The following is a 19,412-nucleotide window of genomic DNA, read 5'->3' as shown; positions in this document are numbered from 1 at the left end:
GTCCCCACCAGCCCCCTCTGGAACCAGGTGAAGTAATGACAAGATGAACAGAGTGGTGCTGCCACACAAGTTGGGGACAGGTAGAGAGTGCGTACCTGGGGTGAGTCTGCTTCCCAGCCAAGTCCCCCTAAAACCGGAGCCCTCGGTTGGCGCCGAGTAAACCCCGTGATGGTCTCCAAGCCAGAGGTCTTTCCAGCAGCTACCTCCATGGCTATTAGAGTGATTTTCTTGTCTCGAGAAGTTATGAGGAGCTTTGAACAAAGTCTGCCTTCACTGACTCAAAGAAACGATTCTCTCAAAAAGGTATAAAGAGCTTTGAGAGGCTCTTTATCAAAATATTTTTATGGAGGCTCTTTCTTAAATGTTTGACCCCCAAGCTTCTCAGGCCTGAAGATTTTCGGGTTTTCTCTCCAGACGAGAAAGAGAAGATGCTCCAGGGCTAACAAGAGCACTTGGAGCAGAAACAGGACACGGCAACAGTGAGCGAGCCTCATTTGCACATGCTCTTTTCTTCTAATACCGCTTATTTGAAAAATGCTAGAAATAGCAGAGAAACAAAAGAGTAAGACTGCAGAATGTTCATAAAATTTGAATTAGGCAGGAAATCACAACGTATTGCATTTGACAGTGAATTACTGCACCACAGGCCACAGAGCTGGAAAAAGGCTGCACACAACCAGCGGAATGCAATCATCTTTGCCTGGCTCACTCTGGAGGCGCCTGTGGGAGAAAGGAAACACGACCCTGGAAATGAGGTGACACCGAGGGATTTTCTTACAGCACCTGTGAGCGGCTGAACTTCCACAAAGTTAGGGGATGACTGTCAATAATTTTAAGAAAAAAGAGAGTTTTAATGGCTCAGGCAGCAAAAAGACCAGAATGGGATCTTCCAGTTCCATTCATTGATCTCTGTTCATTCTTCTGGGTCCTAATTCCACACATCACCTGTTGGCAGTGTCTTCCTGGGACAGTGAGAGAAACTTTGCCCATTTTAAGTCTCCATCAAGAAGATGACTCAGGTAGTAGCAATTATGAGCTAGAAGGTCTGTTTGCACCTGTCCCTGGATACAGGCTGCTGCTGCACCGGCCGAGAGCCTGAATCCACACACACTTGGAACGTGCAGGTCGTACTTTCAGTCCAGGGCTCCCAGCCTCTGTCTAGGTTGTGGTCATGATGTGCATACTGTCTTCCTCTTGACAATCGAGATCAGCTGCTTTCTCCTTTGCACATGTTCTTTGACTTTCAAACTTTCAAGCACATGTGTCTGAGGAGGATGTTGCTTTAAGACTAGCAGGGCAGTTATGAGGCAGGATGGATGGTGCACACACAAGGGCTTGGAAGAGAGCGCTGGCATGGAAGCAACACGGGTTCATGCTTATGATGTGCACACAGCTGCCAGGTTCCTGATGGCTGCAGAGTCTGAGTATGTGCCTATAACTGGGGCATTGAGCAAAACCTTCACTGATGTCTCCTGCATCTTCTTGAAAACCAACAGTCTATGATCAGGGCAGACAAATGCAGTATTTCTCAAAATTTTCTGGCCCTTTGGGCAAAAGAATAGTCTTTTTGTAAGTGGGAGTTTGTCAAATGAGAAATCTGGAGAGAACGTGTAAGTCAGCACGTGATTGTATGCACAGCTTCACTCCAGGCGCCGACACACTAGGAAAGTATGACCACGATTACATCAGGCCACTGTGAACAGCTCTATGGACAGTAAAAGGAGAAATCCTGAGCACAGAATAGATGTGCTTCCCAGCATGAGCGAGAGCTCACCGGGCAAACCTCTAGCGCACATTTTCTTCCTAGTTATGATACTCATCCCCCAGGGCTGGCAGATCCCTTCAGACCCCATCTCCGAGGAGCAGAGCTACATCCACTCAGGCCTGCCTGCCCTTTGCTGTTTAGCCTTCCGAGGACAGACATCATGGCTCAGGAAAAGCTCTAGTTAAGTTCAGTCCACAGCTGCACTTGTTTATCAGGCTCCTATACCCCCTGCCCCACTTTTCCTGGCAGCTGGGGTTGGGGCACAGGGAGGCGCGTGGCTTGGAGACAAAGCCCCTGAGGATACCAGTTTTCTCGTCTGTCTTCAGACTCATCTCATGGACTCCTGCCCGTTCTCCCCACCATCGGGGAGGGGCAGCCTCCTTCCACCCCCTGCAGTCAGAGCTCAGCCCTCAGAGACTCCAGCACCTCCCCCTCCCCACCCCCAACAAACTGCCAAACGCCAAGTGCCTGGAGTCTCCCATTGATCACCTTGAAAGCCCAGACTACGCTAAGAGCCACCCATCACCTCAGCAGATCTGATCTCAGGAGGAGAACATCTGATTATTCCAAGTGGGGGTGTTCAAAATTGAAGAAAGACCAGCGGACCAGCTTACCTAGAACACTACCTGCTCAGGTGGCCTGGGCATAGTCCTTAGCGTCCTGCATGTGTCTCGAGGGCAGATCCGCAGAGCCATAGGACCCCGGGCTGCCTGGCAGAGCATGACCTGGGGAAGCTGTGCCAGCTCAGAGCTGGGGCACACCTGGAGGGAGCGGGCAGGCTGTGCCAGGATGGTGGTGGCGCTAGCCAGATGCAGAGGTGGCAGAGCCAGGTGTGGGGTGTTGAGGAAACGCAGGAGAAACTGTTCTCAGGGTGGTGGTGGAGACCACAGGGGCCTGGGTCCCCACCATGGCAGGATGGGGCAGGTGCCAAGGGTGCATGGATGCCCAGAAACTGGGACAGTTTATTGAGAGCCCAGGGTTGCACAGCAGAGACCCTCTCCCCAGCTGGAGGGGAAATAGCCCTGAAGTGAAGATTTGGAGCAGAAGTAAACAGTGGCCACATTTGACAAAATGGCTCAGAATTCTCACTGAACTGATTGTATTACACAAAACAAACACATCAACTTGGTGGCTGCACGCCACAGCCCTTACTTTCTGTCTCCCTTGCAGAGACAGGGTTCTGACCCAGCAAACAGACCGTAATGAAACAGCAATCCACACCCTTTGTGGTTGAACAAGAGGAACAGCTAGACACAGTTTCCATTCCGTAGTCCCCCAAAACTAGATGTGAATTTTCCAGTATTTCTGCTGCTGTGGAGTAGAAGACGTATATCTGAGGACCCAGACATTAAACACAGCCACAGGGCCCTGCTTTGGCCCAGTCCACAGCATCACAGTATCTGAAAGCCAAATGTCCATTTCCTTCAGAGTCCCCGTAGCACGTGCCACTTAGATGCACTACATTTTGAAAAACCAATCTATTAATTTAAATTACATAAATTCAGTTCTATTAACTTCACCCTAAAGTTTTAAGGTAATAACAAAGTACATCATGTTTGAGGGTTTCTTTAAATGAAAGATGCAAAATAATGTAATGGTGTTTTTTCTGCAGTTCCCTACACCCTTGTTCCTGAGTCCAGGACACAAAGGTCAACAGCAAAAGTTCAGAAGGTAACGAATTGTGGGAGCCTGTTGAACTGGAGAAGCAAGGACACAGGATTTAATTTACCTCAGTGCTTGAAGAAGGAGGGAGAAAAGACGGCAGAGGTGAAAGATCCGACATTCCCGTGAATCCTGGGAGCCAGCTGCGTCCCGCTTTCCCAGCACTGGTCTGGTCCCTGATGCCTGTTTCCTCGGCTCGGTCCAGAGAACAGAACTTTTGAAAGAAAGAGCGAATACAACAGAGAAGATTATTTTTACATCAGTTCTTTGAAGGAGTCTCAGTACTGCTCATTTCTTTTCTGATCTTTAAACTTGAGTCATTTTTTTTTAAAAAGTTCAGCTTCATTGAGGTATAATTGACACAACTGTAAGATATGGAAAGTGTACACTGCAATGATCTGATACTCGTGTGCACCGTGAAAGGGTTTCCCACACATGGTTAACCAACATCCGTCTCCTCACGTTTATCATCATGTGTGAGGACATTTAAGTTCTTCTCTGTTAGCAAATTTCAGTGATACAAACAGTGATCAACAGTTGTCACCACATCTTATATTCAATCTTCAGAAATTATCCTGCCTGTAAGCTGGAAATTTATACACTCTACCAGTCTCTCTCTGTTCCCCTGGTCCCTGGCAACCACCACTCTAGCTCTGTTTCTATGATAAACTCAAGTCTACGATGGAAAGAAAATAACCCACAAAATGTAAACAACTTAAATGCTCATCTAAAGACAAAGTATCTACCAGAAGCAGTTATATTCAGAGACTTTGTTATTAATAAAATAGAAAATTCTGTCTACTAATAATAAACTACTCCAACTTTATGTGTTTTTTTCATAACCAGCCTTTATTTGATACTCCAACCTCTGTAAATTTGGGATGGGCTGGTAAATGCAATCCATCAACTAAAACTGAATTTTAATAATGTAAACGTCTCATTGTGTTTAGAAGTGGTAGAAGCAGAATTTGAACCTGGATCTCATCCCCCAGCCCTTCCTGATTCCAACAGAACCAGTTGCCTTTCTTAGTTGACATGTTGAAACAAATTGATATACTCGAGTTACAGCATTTAAACTGTGCATTTCCTTGGTGCACTGCCCTGAGATACTGGTGGGTTACCCTGGGGACCCTGGTAGGTTACCTGGGGACCCTGTTAGCCCTTGGTCCCTGCCCAGCTCAGCCCCACCGAGTGCCTGCTCACCAGGCACGGAGAGTCCATGTCCTCACCCTGCTGCTCTCAGAGTAAAACTTTCTCCAGGTACATTCTTACCTCCCAGCGGTCTGTGTAAAGACCTACTGGCACACAACCGTCTAAAGTAAATCAAGATCAACTGAAAGGCACTTTTAACGCTTGTTGTCAGCTTTACATTTTCCCAATATTGTATATGAAATATATTGTAAAAAATTAAAAATAGAACTACCATACGATCCAGCAATCCCACTCCTGGGCATATATCTGGAGAAAACCATTATTCAAGAATATACAGGCGCCCCATTGCTCAGTGCAGCGCTATTTACAATAGCCAAGACATGGAAACAACCTAAATCTCCACTGACAGATGAATGGATAAAGACAATGTGGTGCATACATACAACAGAATACTACTCAACCATAAAAAGGAAATAATTTCATTTGCAGCAACATGGATGGACCTGGAGATGATCATACTAAGGGAAGTAAGTCAGACAGAGAAAGTCAAATATCATATGACATCATTCATATGTGGAATCTAAAAAAAGGTACAAATGACCTGATTTACAAAACAGAAATCTAGTCATAGTTGTAGAAAACAAACTTAGGGTTAACCAAAGGGGGGAAGGGATAAGTTGGGAGACTGAGGTTGACATAAACACACTACTGTATACAAAATAAATGACTAATAAGGGCCTACTGTATAGCACAGAGAACAATATTCAATATTCTGTAATAATTTATATGGGGAAAGAATCTAAAAGAGTGAACTATGTATATGTATAACTGATTCACTTTGCTGTACAGCAGAAACTAACACAACATTGTATATCAACTATATGCCAATAAATAAATAATACAAACATACATAAATACTCATTTACAAGCAAGAAAAAAAGGAAATATGTTGAAAATCTGGGGTGCAAAATTAGTAATAAATCACTGTACAAATGGACATGAGGCTACTGATTGGCTTAATATGAAATTAGCTGTATTAAATTAACTAAATTAAAATGTTCACTGCTGTGGACACGGTGACAATATGTGAAATGACAGGATGGATGCTGACTTTCCAGCCAAGTCAATGGCAAGAAATGATGGCAAAACATTCCCAAAAGTGGGAGGAAAAACGCCTCGTCCTCAAGGCAATTTGTACAAGTTTGCAAAAATAGTTCCAGGGTATCTGCCTGGGGTGTACCTGAAATAGAAAATACCAGAAAGTGTACAGTTTTCAAAACACTTTTTTATGTGCAAAGAATTCATGGCTTAATATTATTGAAAATGCATACAAAATTCAAACCTCATCAAAACGAGTTTGTAGGATTGTTCAAATTGCTGCATAGCCCTAAAGAAAGAAATGAATCAGGTTATAAAGAGCTCACTAAAGCTTCTACCAGGGTACTGCAATAAGCAGGATGATGGATCAGACAGCTGACACACACAGTCAGAGTTGCGAATAACCCCAAAGTCATAACACCTGGAGTAAGTTTGAGGTTCAGAGCCATGCAACATCTTTACAATTCAAAAGGGCGGGCACACACACACACACACACACACACACACACACACACACACGTCTCCTTCCTGGCATTTGTATACAAATTCACATACAACCCTGAATATGCATTATTTTTCCTAACCTTCTGACAGATATAGAAGAGAAACAATTTTAAGAATTTATGAAACTTTTTGAAACATCGTCTATAAGCTGAGTAAAAGGTTACAGCTTAAGAAGCCACATCAGGAAAAAACTGTAGTTATGGGGCCTATTAAAACCGCTACTAAACTTGGCCTCTCTGTATGTAGAAAGATATTTTTAAACACTGACTGCTAAAGTGATGGCAGAATTATTGAATAATGACATACAAATTGTCATTTTTATTAGCGGTGGCCTTTCAGTTTCATACTTTCCACATTGTTTTTGTTTGGCAATAAAGAGAATCCTGACACTGATAAGTCTGAAAACGTTTAGAACTTGAATTGCATTACCTCTGGATTGGAATGTCACCTCCTGAGGGCATTACTTTGCCAGGTGAGCAGACAGCCTCTGGGTGTGATGGGCTAAGTGTGTCAGTCACGTGCTGGGCCCCGGGCCCTGTGCTGGTCACTGCACCTCCCCAGCCCCGCATCCGAGGAAGCTTCCGCCGCGGCCCCGCCTTCCCGAGACAGAAGATCCGTCACAGCCCCAGCGTCTCTGCAGAGGAGCGGGCCGAACACATACGGCGGGAACCGCTGGCCGCGCGGAGCCTCGCGCACTGGATGGACGAGGCCGCCCGTGGACCGAGGCCGGAACCCAGGCTGAGGGGGAGTCTGAAGTCCAGACTACTCTCTGGGTCAATGTAGGCCTTTTCAATACACGCCCCAAAGGTAGAACTGACGACTGTTAGAACAAAATCAGGGAGTCAGTATTCTACACAGCCGGTAGCGGCCTGAGGGAGTCAGGATCGGGCAGGGCAGGCCAGTTGCGCACAGCCCAGAAGACCGCCCCGTAGGCTGCACCATAGCACGCGGCTCACACCCGCTGTTTGTAAAATGGATACACTGCCATTTTCTAGAGTTATTAACAATTATTTTTAAATCTTAAAAAATCCGTATATCTTTGAAAACATATATACATACTTTTCTATCCTTTGAGTAGAAACGTTTGTGTAAAATTCGTTTTAGGCCTTGATTCTGACGTGTTTCTTTCTTTCCTTGGCTTGCCTCAAGAATTACCCCCTGAGAAGTCCCTTTCTGATAACACTGCAGGTTCTCATCTAAATAACTAATTTAAATAAAAATAATGATGAATAACTGGTTCTCATTTAAATAACTAGGAAGTGACCAAGCCAAAGGCCATCACACATGATGGAGAGAGACGAGGGACTCCTCCGTCACAGTGCCTGACCTGTGGCTTCAAAATGAGAAACAAGTTTTGAAGTAAGAATCTTCCCAGATGGGTGCAAATACTATTCAACGCCCATCAACAACATACACACTTCTCAGAATCCCCCATTTATTGAGAACTTTCTCCCACCCTGAACTAAACCTCAGAGAAACACACTGGGCCTTCTTAGGAATAAGCCCAAAGCCTGAGGTCCCAGGAGCTATGAAATTAAAAGCAAATAAATAAAATTGAATAAATACATAATATGTTGAGCAACCTGGCTGAGCCTTAAACAACTTTTCCTTGTGTGAAAACTTTCAGAAAGAAACTGCTCTGAAGTCGATGTGAGTGTATGCCCTATGGGTTGTGCTGTGATATTTTAACCAAGATACAGGGAATGGTGACTGCAGCCACTGGCAAGGTCTCCGGGCTGTCCCTTCTACTCGGGCACGCACACACACACACACACACATGAACGCATGCTCATGCATACACCCACACATAAATGCATGCATGTAATGCAGGCACACACATGCACACACACACGTACACTCATTATATATATATATTTTTAATGTATTTAGACATTGATGAGAATTTAGAAGCATCTCTCCTGCTCCTCTTGTTTTTGAGACTCTGATGCATATTTTAAATCTACAATGGGCACTATTTAGTCTCGGCAGGCAGAGACCCACAGGGACTGGGGGCCCTCCCTGCAGACCTAAGACAGGGAGGAATGACAGATAAAATACAACTTCATCCAAACCCTTCCCCAGAACAGATGCTCAAAGCCAAACCAGAAATGCTTTGAAGAGCATAAGAAGAGAAAACTGGGTTAACTCTGGGTTTTGCTGCTTTTAAATGAGGGTTAGTCTGCAGAGTCTGCACTTCTGAGCCCCTATAATAACTAGATGCTACAAGAGAAATGCCAGGCCCACCCCCAAGCTGCCCAGCACACATTAATTGAGTGCCTACTGCATACCAGGGACAAGTCAACCAACCAGCACTTCCTCGGGGATCACTAAGATGGGCAATGCTCAGAATACAGGTGGGATAAAGTGCAGTATTCTGCTTAGAATGCAGAGTCAGGAAATTCTCCACATTTCCCACGCTTTCTAGTTTTCTCTCTGCCAGAAAGGCATCCTACAGCTTGGCATTCTTCTTAGAGAAATCTGTGACCACATTTATAAACAAGTAGCTATTTGTCATGAAGGAGCTTCTGTGTGGGGATCCGTGGACAGTCAGTGCGCCGTCCACAAACCTCGAAGACCATGAGGGAAACAGAGATCCTGCAGGGTTGGGAGCCCCGGCCAGGTCCTACACCCATGCCCACGCTGCCTGGCTACTAGCGGGCCAGAGGACAAGCCTATGTTTGGAACAGCTGAGTGTCCCAGGACCTTGCCAGGCATCTGAAGGCCATTCCAATATGGGGAGCAAGTTGTCCCACTGGCCGAAAGCCATCCCTTCTGTCAAATGATAATTAAGCAACAAATTAAATAATGTAACAAAAAAAACCTACCTGGACAGCGCAGATCCACAAAATAACCCCTGTCTAGAGTGGGGCTTCTGAAAGTAAAGACAGTTCTGTTTTTAAATGCTCTTCAGACCCCAGGCCTGCACTCATTGGCCCCATGAGGCTGTTAATTAACAACTGTGACACTCACTCTCTTGCCTAAACTGAGCTGTCAACCTGCTCACCCAAGAAGCTGCTACAGGACCAAACGTAAGGCATGACCTCGACTGAGAACAGTCCTTTTGACATCAAGCCCCTCCTGGTCCTCCTCGTCTCAGGTGACACTTCAGGCTCCACCGTCCTTCACATGGCCACCACTTAGACCAGAAACACTCAGCACCCACACTGACCACTGAGTGCAGATCAGGGTAGCTCCTAGAAACAGAAGTTTGTCTCCTAAGAGAAAGACACATCACCCCTCGATTCCCTCTGGACCTGCCAACTCAGCACGAATGTTGTGACATGGGTGCTGAGAAAGATCAGAGAGAAGGAGGCAGCCTGATGCTGATACACCTGCAGTATCGGAGGAATTGACCTCTGAAATTCTCACTGTATGATGGTCGAATCAAGGGTTCGCTTGCAGGTGAGAGCTCCCTAGTGACTCAGAAAACATAGTGTTCCTTCTGCCATGGTCCCTACAGATGAGTCTGAGAGTCCCCCAAAAAGCAGGGATTGAAAGACTGGCAACAGTCAGAGTACCATATTTTAGCTAAATGCAAATATTTGTTTTGAAATAAGTGTCAATTCACATGGCTCAGAAAGTAAAGAATCTGCCTGAAATGCAGGAGGCCTGGGTTCAATCCCTGGGTCAGGAAGATCCCCTGGAGAAGGAAATGGCAACTCATTCCAGTATTCTTGCCTGGGGAAACCCCATGGACAGAGGAGCCAGGTAGGATGACAAAAAGTTGGACACGACTGAGTGACTAACATTTCACTTTTTCATAGGTCCTTTAAACTTGATTTTAGAATTCCAGTGGAAATACACTCCTTGGTATACCCCTCCAGGGGTGGGTGCATAGAGATCCCTGCCATCACTAGGACTGATGTCACGTGTAGAAAACCTACATCACTTTATACCCCCTTTTCTTCCATCACGCAAAAAAATTAGTGGCTTAAATATTTCTTCTCCCGTATAACACTGTACCCAGAAGCTTCATAAGTTTTGCTTAGACTGTCAGACACCATTTGGAGAACTCAACAAGAGAAGGAAAACACACTGCATTCTCACATTTTCTCTTTTTCCGCTCATCCTGCCCTGCTCCCCAGTCTCCTGGGACTCAGATGACTCAGCATTGGCCCCTCCAGCTGGGCTCCCTCTGGGCCATTTGCTGGTGTTGGTGGGTTTAGGCAGGATCAGGTTATTGTCTAAAAGCTCTCTGTCCTGCGAGGCTCCCTTCCCTGGTCCTCAACCACGTTTTAGCTTCTGGATTATTCCGGCCCAGGTCTGGGGCACGAGGCAGAGAGAAACCAGGGACCCTTGCCCTGCTCTGTGTTGTTCTCAGGGGCCTCTCGGTTCCTGTCCACCTGCCTGCCTCCACTGTCAGACTCTCACTTCGTGTATTAGACTTTTGACTCCCACTGATTTCAGTTGTGCTTCGTGGAGGAACAGGAAAAGTGCGTCTAATTCATCCTCCTGAAAGAGGAAACGCCTCCGTCTCTGTCCGGTCACTGCGGAGAGGAAGAGGGGTTGCTTTTGCTTTTTGATTGTTTGGTTTAGTTGTTTTGCAAGCAAGAATCATGGCATTTTTAAGACATAAAGACAATATTTTCTCCATTTCAGAATGAATTCACAGTTTTCTGAATGAAGCAGAGAGGCATCATAATAACAAGCTATCAGAATTCAACCCAACGATCGGAACCAGGCCAAGATCCTGGGAGCCCTGTGCAGACCCCGGGTGAACCAGGACACACAGGCCTCCAGGCCCCCTGGGGAGGAAAAGGAGTGTGGACAGTCCTCCCACCCACCGCCCTCGCTTTGGGTTCCGCTTCCACAGGCCTCTGGTTCAGGAGAACGGCCAGCAGCCAGGCCAGCTGCTCTGCGCCCGCTGCCTGGAGAGCCATCGGGGACGCACAGGCCCAGAGGCCAGGCCGTGAGTCCACTCAGGGAAGAGCGACAGAGCCTGTTTTCCCTGCTCTGGGCTCATCCCACTCCAGGCTCCCAAGCCTGCAGCTCAGCTCCCAGCCGAGCAGGAGGGGTCTGGCAGCAGGCCGCGGCAGCAGGAACTCCCCTTGCAGACAGCCAGTCTGCGGCCAGTGGCCCACAGAAGGCCACTCTGTTCCCGGCCACCGGCAGTATCCCCACTGCACAGGCCGCGAAGAGGGAGGCTCTGAAAGGAGTGTTTTTTTTCCCTAGAATACACAACACTCTTATTTCCTTGGGGGTGCAGCAAAAAAATGGGCCAGGACCAGATCTGCAAATGCTGGGGAGTCGGCAAGGACATTTATCTCCAGCACTGGGGCGCGGGACGGGTCGCCGGGAGGCACTTGGAATGCTTCAGTAAATCATCGTGAAACATGAAAATAAGAAAGCATTTGCTAAACGTGTCTGGGAGGAGGCTTTCATGCCTCTGCTTTTTTCTACCAACTGCTGCTCCTGGGAGAGTCCTCGACGGGCTGCTGGAATCCAACAGAAATTGGGTATTTGTTTGAGGTGGGAGGGGGAGAAAGCAGTCTATGCCTAGAGTTTTGATTTACACAGGTTTCTGAGGTCACAGAAAATTCAGCTGGTAAATCCATGTGTGTATGTTATAGGAAGTGTAAAATATATATATAAATAAATAAATAAAACCAAGCAGGAATATATCTCCTGGATGTGGATGTGTGCATTCTTAACAAAAGGTCTATTGAAAGGTACCATATCATTTGCTTTCACTTTCATTAAAATATAAGAATTGGTTTCCTTAAAAATCTGTGAAAAGAAGCCACATTCTTTTATGAAGCAGGCTCATGAGCAATGTTGCACCAGGGTGGACACTGGAAGCCCAAGGCCTTCAGGAGACACACAGCTCAGCTCCCTTCTTGGCAGGCAAAGCACCCTGGTTTGTTCTGAGCAGGAGGTGGAACCACATGAAAGCAGGAACCCCTTCCAGCCTATAAGCCATCCCTTCGTGATGCTGGCCCATCTTTCCTCAAGCCCCTGACCCAGGCTGACAGCCACTTTCTCCAGGAGCCTGTCTGCAGCCCAGGCTATGGGTTTCCCCGTGCTGTCTGTGCCCCCAGTTTCCATCAGGGGCTGAATTGAGTCCCCCGCACACTTGGGGCTGAAGTCCTGACCCCAGGACCTCAGTGAGGGATACACTTGGAGAGAGGCCTTTAAAGAGGTGGTTGAGGTACAAGAAGGTCCCGTATGAATGGTGTCTTCATAAGAAGAAGAAATTCAGACCCAGACACATAGAGGGAGACGGTGTGACAACAAAGGGGATGGTCATAGAAGAAATCTGCCCTCCAACCTTTTATCTCCAACTCCCAACTCCAGGACCGTGAGAAGATGCACATCTATGACACTTGTTACAGTCATCCTGGCAAAGAAACAGCCTCTCACACTCCATAACATCCAGCTCCTAGCCTCGGGCAAAGGAAGATGCAAAGCTGGCTTGTTGGTGACCCAGTTTGCTGTTATATAATACATAATAATGTAAATCTTCATGACCAAGATAATCACGATGGTGTGATCACTCACCTAGAGCCAGACATCCTGGAATGTGAAGTCAAGTGGGCCTTAGAAAGCGTCACTACGAACAAAGCTAGTGGAGGTGATGGAATTCCAGTGGAGCTATTTCAAATCCTGAAAGATGATGCTGTGAAAGTGCTGCACTCAATATACCAGCAAACTTGGAAAACTCAGCAGTGGCCACAGGACTGGAAAAGGTCAGTTTTCATTCCAATCCCAAAGAAAGGCAATGCCAAAGAATCCTCAAACTACCACACAATTGCACTCATCTCACACGCTAGTAAAGTAATGCTCAAAATTCTCCAAGCCAGGCTTCAGCAATACGTGAACCGTGAACTCCCTGATGTTCAAGCTGGTTTTAGAAAAGGCAGAGGAACCAGAGATCAAATTGCCAACATCCGCTGGATCATCGAAAAAGCAAGAGAGTTCCAGGAAGAAATCTACTTCTGCTTTATTGAATATGCCAAAGTCTTTGACTGTGTGGATCACAATAAACTGTGGAAAATTCTGAAAGAGATGGGAATACCAGACCACCTGACCTGCCTCTTGAGAAACCTTTATGCAGGTCAGGAATCAACAGTTAGAACTGAACATGGAACAACAGACTGTTTCCAAATAGGAAAAGGAGTACGTCAAGGCTGTATATTGTAACCCTGCTTATTTAACTTATATGCAGAGTATATCATGAGAAACGCTGGGCTGGAAGAAGCACAAACTAGAATCAAGATTGCCGGGAGAAATATCAATAACCTCAGATATGCAGATGACACCACCCTTATGGCAGAAAGTGAAGAGGAACTAAAAAGCCTCTTGATGAAAGTGAAAGAGGAGAGTGAAAAAGTTGGCTTGAAGCTCAACATTCAGAAAACGAAGATCATGGCACCTGGTCCCATCACTTCATGAGAAATAGATGGAGAAACAGTGGAAATAGTGTCAGACTTTATTTTTTGGGCCTCCAAAATCACTGCAGATGGTGATTGCAGCCATGAAATTAAAAAACGCTTACTCCTTGGAAGAAAAGTTATGACCAACCTAGACAGCATATTCAAAAGCAGAGACATTACTTTGCCAACAAAGGTCCATCTAGTCAAGGCTATGGTTTTTCCAGTGGTCATGAATGGATGTGAGAGTTGGACTGTGAAGAAAGCTGAGCACCGAAGAATTGATGCTTTTGAACTGTGGTGTTGGAGAAGACTCTTGCGAGTCCCTTGGACTGCAAGGAGATCCAACCAGTCCATTCTGAAGGAGACCAGCCCTGGGATTTCTTTGGAGGGAATGATGCTGAAGCTGAAACTCCAGTACTTTGGCCACCTCATGCAAGACTCTGATGCTGGGAGGGATTGGGGGCAGGAGGAGAAGGGGACGACAGAGGATGAGATGGCTGGATGGCATCACGGACTCGATGGACTTGAGTCCGAGTGAACTCCGGGAGATGGTGATGGACAGGGAGGCCTGGCGTGCTGTGATTCATGGGGTTGCAAAGAGTTGGACATGACTGAGCGACTGAACTGAACTGAATAACGTAAATATATGTAATGACATATGTAGTATATACAATACATATAGATTAGATAAATTAATACAGTGATGTCTCGTGTAACATAATTGATGTATAATTTTATGTAATGTATATGTTATATTTATGTAATACAGAATAATACATTATGTAATATAACACTATGCATCATATAGCATGATATACACAGAAGAAATATAAGGGTGAAAAAGAGAGTTGGAATTTTATGAAAACTAAAAAAATGTACTGAGTTCTAAAAACATTCTGTAAGTAAGATGCTTATAAAATATTTAAAATAAAAACTAATAATCTAGCAGCCTTCCATTGGACTTTTGCTCCCAGGAAGATGTCACAGACAAGTTTTTCCCTTTCTTCCTGTTAAGCACAAATAAAAGCAATAAACAGTATGTCTAACACAAGCACAGAGGCAGGAAGGAGAAGGCAGGTAGCTAGAGAACAAAGTCACAGGGCCTGTAGGTGGATTTAAAAAAGAAAAGTCCCTGAAAGAAAGGAGGAAGAAAGTGTATGGAAAACTATTCAATGAAATAATGACTCAAAAATCTTCAAATTTGGCAAAGGACATAATCCTACAGATTCAAGAAGCTGAGAAAATCCCAAACAGGATAAACCCTAAAACATCCTTTCCAAGAAACATCCTAGTCACATTACTAACATGTGAGGGCAAAGAAAAAAATCTGGAAAATAGGAGGAGAAAAGAACATTCTTTCTCTAGGGGAAAAACAACTTGAATGAGAGTGAAGTTCTCTCCAGAAATTAGAGTCCACAATGTTTTTTAAGATGTAATAGAAAAGAACTATCAATCCAGAATCCTATGCTGATAAAACACCCTTCAAGAATGAAGGGAATTCAAGACTTTCTCAGATAAAGAAAATAGTGCTGCTTGCAGAACTGACCCAACAGAGGGCTAAGTGAAGTTCTCTAGACAGAAAGGCATGTCTGACAGGAGACTCGGAGCAGCAGGAAATGAGAACAATGCAAAGAGTAAAAATATGTATCTAGACAATGCATGTCCTTCTCCTACGGAGTTTTCCAAGTTACTCTTGATGATTAAAACAAGAATTATAACACTTTCTGGCATGACTCTAAAAATACATAAAGAAAATACATAAGACAATTCTATTTTAAACAAGGTTATAAACGGGATGTAAAACAAGGTAGTCTCCAAACTTTATTCAAACTGGAAAATACTGACATCAGTAGTCCGTGACTAAAACAACAGTAATAACAACTAGAAAGAGAGAAAGCGTTACATTTAAAGACACTAAGATAAATCTAAATGAAACTCAAAAGATGTGTTCAACTTAACCCAGAGAAAACCAGGAAGAAAAGAAATAGAGAAAAGAAAACAATAAATAAATAGATAGAAAAGAAAAATGAAAGGGTAGGTTTAAGCCATAGCAATTAATAATTGTATTAAGTGAAAGGTCATCACTTAAAAGACAACGGTTGGCCCAGGGGATTGAAAATTATGACACAATTATAAATTATGACAAGCTATATAGTAAAGATGCATCCTGCAAACATTAATCCAAGGAGAGGAGCTATCAACATCCATATTCCTATCAGCTAATGGAGACTTCAGAGCAAAGAGAAGCACAGCGGCAGAGAGGAACAGTGCATTATGGTGAAAGGTCAGGCCACCAAGAAGAACCGTCACGAATGTGTATGTGCCCAGCCACAGGGTTGCATAAGTTATAAAACAAACCATGATGGAGCCAACAGGGGAGACGGCAAGCCCACAGCTCTATGCGGAGATGCCACGACCCCTCTCTCTGCACTTGATGGACAGTTACTCAGAAAACCACCAACCATATGGAAGGACTCAGTGGCACCATCAGCCAACAGGATCTAGTCAACACATCAAGAGACACCATACCCTGGTCAGAAAATAAAACCAAAGTGTTTAACAGAATTAAAATCATACAGAATGCTTCCTGCTCATAACAGAGTCAAAATAGAAACCAAAAATGGGAAGATACTTCTTTGAAACTAATGAGTGTCCTTTTAAATAGTCCATGGGTCAAAGAGGAAGTCTTGGGAGAAAGAAAGTGTCCATTGAACTGAATGAAAATGAAAATGGTCCATATTAAAATGTGTGGTATGTGGCTAAAGCAGTGCCAGGAGGGCCATTCATAGCACTAGATGTTTATATCAGAAAAGAGGGAAATCCCCACGTCAGGGATCTAGGCTTCCCATTCAAGCACCTAGAAAAGTAAACACGAAACAAACAGAAGGAGGGAAAAGCCCAGAAACCATTGGAATTAGAAGCACAAGAAAGGGAAAGAAAATCCATGAAACAAGAAGCTTTTTCTTTGAAAAGATCAACAACACTGACAAACCTCTAAAAAGACTTACAGGAAAAAAAAAAAAAGAGAAGGTACGAGTTTCCACTATCAGGCATGAAGTGGGGATGTTACCACAGATCCTGCAGTCATCAAAATGGTAATAAGAAAGTGACACGGGCAAGTCTACACGAGAAAGTGACAGCTTCGATGAGTGGACCAATTCCTTGAAAAACACAGACTACCACAACTTACCCATTATGACACATGGAATTTGAATAGCCTTTTAACTATTTGGGAAATCCAATTTGTTACTAAAAACATCCCCCAGAGGTAATCTCTAGGCACAGAGCATTTCCCTGAAGAATGCTACCAAACCTTGTAGAAAAATTAACATTAACTGTTTAAACTCTATTCTGGAAAATAGAAGAACCAAGTTACACCCTAGGCAGAATGAACAGCCGTGTCTGAGCTCCTGCCAGGGGCCAAGAAGACACAGGCTTTCTGAGCCACAGCTTCAGGCAGGGCTATGTTAGGCCTTTCAAGTAGCTGACAGAATCACAGGGTTTATGAGAAAGCAGATGCAGAAGAAAATAGTTAATATAAAATCTGCTAAGCATTCCAAAGTGAGTATATAAAGGATGCCATGGGAACAGGGGCGGGGGTAAGATGTAAAATAGAAACATTTTGGATTATAATAAACTTTAAAGTGCTTTGTTGTCAGATCTTTTGAGGAATTGCACATGTATTTAATAATAATCTGACCATTAGAAGGTTGGAGGATATTAATGAAAGACCAAGTCTGTGTTGTAATTAGCACACTGATTTGCATGTAAAGCATAGCTGAGCACAGAAACGTGTCTATGTAGCCACAAGCCCTGGGTGTGTTATCAATTTATCAATTTTAAGCAAATAATTCGCCATGTGTTTAGAAATTGAAATTGTAGCTTCATAGGATGTATGACATGGGACAGCCTGAGTGCATGAGGTTTTGCTATAAACACTAGTGAATTTTTGATCTGTTTGAAAAAAGAAGACTCCTTCCAACGAAGTGAGGTCAAGTGTAAAACATCAGATACAATGTGATAAAGAGCACAAAGTAATCAAATTGCTCATGTACCCTCAAAAACAGATGTTTACTTTTCAGATTCTGGTCTTCGCCTTAAACTTCTCTGGCAGGAAGAAGTCTGCTTGACAAGGCGTATAATAACATAAACTGAATCTGCACTCAGCTGAGGCGTCGAGGCCTATGCAGAGCAAGCCTCGTCGTTCCTGGGCTCCCCTCGCAGCATCCGTGTCTTCTGGGAACTCCCGGCCGAGGGGCCTGCGGGGGCCGCGTTCTCCACCCAGAGAGCACTGTCCACATCCATCTTCCAGGGGAAATAGCTGTCCAGGGGCCGCGGGCCGATAAGAAGCGGCAAGTGACAGATGAGGCACCAGCACCGGCGGACAAATGGCCCCTGGGGACAGGAGAGCCTACGAAATGGCAACTGCAGTTCAGCCGGCCACTAGAGACCCGCCAGAAACATGGCACGAGTGTGCACTGCACTCACACACGAGCAGAAACACAGAAACAGGGCGCTAGAAAAGCACACTCTGAAGTGGCGCTCACCCTTCGCTCCAGCATGAAAATGGCAACTGACCCTCGAGTCCCTCCAGCACAGCTCTGAGAGGAGAACGGGGCCTGCCTCCCTGGGCCCACTTGGGCTCAGACGCTCCAGGACAGGCAGGATGCGAAGAGTGACGTCCGGCACGCGGTCAGTCCTCAGTGACTGCAGCTGATCCTCAAAAGCTGTGCCTACCCTCCACCTCCAGCTTTCTACCTGTCACAACACGCTTCCCCCATTATAAATGCTGCCAAACTCCAATGCTGTCAAGCTCACAATCTTTATCCTTAACTGGCTTGTTGGGCCCTCGGCTGTGTTTCCAGATGCTCGACACCCTGGATTCCACCCCTGGGAGAGGGAGGGGTGGAATGGGAAGGGGTGGAACTCCCTTCCCGCTGGTCTCTGTCCCGGCTCTGGGCACCCACATCTGGGCCGCATAGGGCAGGATCCAGCAGCCGGCCCAGGAGCAAGGCTCCCAGGCAGCAGGGCCCGCTCACCACCTCAGCTCCTCCTGGAAAAGCACCAGCTATTTTTGAAACAAAGTACTTCCTTGAGCCCGAGAAAGTCCATATTAGTAAAAGCACGGGGACTGCCTCCCGGCCCTTCCTCTGGCTCTCTCTCCCGGTTATTTTTAGCAGTTCCTTTCTCCACACCAGCCATGGAGAGAGAGGAAGCAAGCGTGTCCCTAGGGTGACGCTGTGACCTCATGGCTCCCCGGCCACGGGGTCCCCGCGAGGCTCAGGCTCCAAGCCGTGTGTGCCACCCTGGGAGGCACTGGCCGGCTCAGGCCTCAGTCCTCTCCCCACAGAGCAGTTCTGCATCACGGCCACAGAGAAGGGGCCTCAGCCCAGTGCCTGGGAGTTCTGGACACAGCCCTGGAGTGAGAGGCGGCCTCAGCTCGGCATGCCCCATTATATAAGAGTCTCCCAGAGATCCACCTCCAACCATCCTCGGAGGTTTCCTGATACTCTTGGCCGAGACCCCCGGAAGTGCATCCCACAGAACCGCTGGAGGCCACAGGCTGCCTCCTGCCCCCCGCTGTCCCACAGAGCCATGTCCCCCAGAAAGAGATGCCACTTCTCTTTCCCTGAGTCACACTGCTGCGGACCTGCTGTGACAGGGGATTGGGGCTGGAGGAGGGGCAGCCTCGAAGCAGTGTCCACCCCAGCTCTTCCCACAGGATGAGGCTGAGCCTCCTTCATGGGGGAGAAGAAGTCACCTCCCCTGGAGGCAGCGCCAGCCAAGAGCAAGGCCACCTCGCACCCTCAGGGCCACCATCGTCACTTCCCAGGAGACCCACAGAGGATACTGAGCCA

This window comes from Oryx dammah, unplaced genomic scaffold, assembly GCF_014754425.2.
Source record: "Oryx dammah isolate SB20612 unplaced genomic scaffold, SCBI_Odam_1.1 HiC_scaffold_19, whole genome shotgun sequence".
In the NCBI taxonomy this organism is placed as follows: Eukaryota; Metazoa; Chordata; class Mammalia; order Artiodactyla; family Bovidae; genus Oryx; species Oryx dammah.
Note: the sequence above shows the minus strand (reverse complement) of the source record.